General features: G+C 38.9%; 1 protein-coding gene across 2 annotated transcripts in view; it reads left to right on the top strand.

Annotated features, from left to right (window-relative positions):
- Nucleotides 1–2065, top strand: part of SLC25A12 (solute carrier family 25 member 12) — a 91681-nt gene that overhangs the window by 41857 nt on the left and 47759 nt on the right. The window lies entirely within an intron of this gene.

Here is a 2065-nt window from a genome sequence, read left to right as displayed (position 1 = left end):
TTTTTTTTGCAGTTTTTGGCTGGGGCTGGGTTTGAACCCACCATCTCCAGCATGTGGGGCCAGCGCCCTACTCCTTTGAGCCACAGGTGCCACCCAATGTTTTATTTTTTTATTTTTTTGAGACAAGAGTGTCAAGCTATTGCCCTGGGTAGAGTGCTATGGCATCATAGCTCATAGCAACCTCCAACTCTTGGGCTCAAGTAATACTTTTGCCTCAATTTTTCTGTTTTTAGTAGAGACAGGGTCTCACTTTTGCTCAGGCTGGCCTCGAACTTGTGAGCTCAAGCAATCCACCCGCCTTGGCCTCCCATAGTGCTAGGATTACAAGCGTGAGCCACTGCACCTAGCCTTTTAAAATAGTTTTGATTGAACTCTAAGTATGGAAGATTAGGCGCTAGTTCTTTAACCTCTCCTTCTCTACCACAGACATGGACATTTTCTATCCCTTCTGCCCCCTATACAATTATGTCATTTTTCTGCTTAATCTTTAATTCTGTGCATTACTGTAATTTTGTGAATACTCTTCGTGTCTAAAATTATATTGCTTTTCTTAGAGTTTCTAGTTCTCATTAGTAGAGTTTTCTGTATGTTAATGCTAATTCATCCTTTAACTTTGCAGCAGTTATTAAAATACATTTTTAGTATGTTCAAAACACATTAGATGTCGTATCAGTTTTATCTTCTTAAAGCTCTGTAGGAGCTCACTATCCATTTAAAAAATATTGAGATGAAATTCACATAACATAAAGTTTGGCATTTGGAAGGGTACATTAGTGGCATTTAGTACATTCACTGTGTTTGTCTATCTAGTTCCCAAACAATTTTATCATCTCAAAAGAAATCCCTGTACCCACTAAACTGTCTCTATTTCTACTTTCTTCAGCTTCTAGCAACTACACTCTGCTTTCTATTTCTATGGATTTACCTCTTCTGGAATTTTACAGAAGTGGAATCATAGAAAACGAACTTTTGTGTCTTTTTTTCACTTAGTGTAACGTTTATAACGGTTATCTATATGGTAGCCTGTGCTAGTACTTCATTCCTTTTTATGGCTGAATGATATCCCACTATATGATAAACCATATTTTGTCTATCCATTCATCAGTCGGGGACGTTTGGTTTTCTCCCTCCATGTGGCTATTGTGAATAATGTTTCTATGAACATTTGTATACAAATATTTGTTTGAATACCTGTTTTCTGTTCTGGTTTTGTTTGTTTGTTTGTTTGTTGTTTTTGAGACAGAATCTCAATGTCTCACGCAGGCTAAAGTGCTGTGGCATCAGCCTAGCTCACAGCAACCTAAAATTTCTGGGCTCAAGTGATCCTCCCGCCTCAGCGTCCTGAGAAGCTTTGAGTACAAGCACACAGCATAATGTCTAACTAGTTTTTCTTTCTTTTTTTTAGTAGAGACAGGGTCTTGCTCTTGCTCCGTCTGGTGTGGAACTCCCAAGCTCAAGGGATCTTCCTGCCTTGGCTTCCCCGAGTGCTAGCATTACAGGCATGAGCCACCTTCTTCTTTTCTTTATCCTCTCCTCTAGTTCCCCTGTGCACCCAGAAGCAAGATTTATTTCACCTTGTATAAGCCTACGCTATTATTTTTTTTTATTAAGGTAATCATAGATTTGAAAACTATGCCCTTGAGGTGTGGATATTTTTAGAACCAGTGCTTGTTCTAATACTCTCACTGTTAGTACTTATCTAACTCACCTTGTAAAAGTTGAACATATATTATACATTTGAGAGCTGATTTTTTTAAAAGGAAATGTCTTCCCAGCTAGTGTTTTTTAAGGTTCTTCCAAAGATGAATTTATTTCATTGTTTCCCTTGCATTTGCTGAAGCTATTTTATAGTATCTATTATATCGATATTTAAATTATTTTTTGGTTAATAATTAAATAATTAATTATGTCTCGGCGCCCATAGCTCAGTGGTTAGGGTGCTGGCCACATACACCTAGGCTGGCAGGTTTCAACCCAGCCCGGGCCTGCTGAACAACAATGATAACTGTAGGGCGGCGCCTGTGGCTCAGTGAGTAGGGTGCTGGCCCCATATACCGAGGGTGGT

The sequence above is a fragment of the Otolemur garnettii genome, unplaced genomic scaffold, assembly GCF_000181295.1.
Source record: "Otolemur garnettii isolate 467f Iridium unplaced genomic scaffold, OtoGar3 scaffold00187, whole genome shotgun sequence".
NCBI classification, from domain to species: Eukaryota; Metazoa; Chordata; class Mammalia; order Primates; family Galagidae; genus Otolemur; species Otolemur garnettii.
The sequence above is the reverse complement of the archived record's forward strand: the minus strand, read 5'-3'. Positions and strand labels throughout refer to the sequence as shown.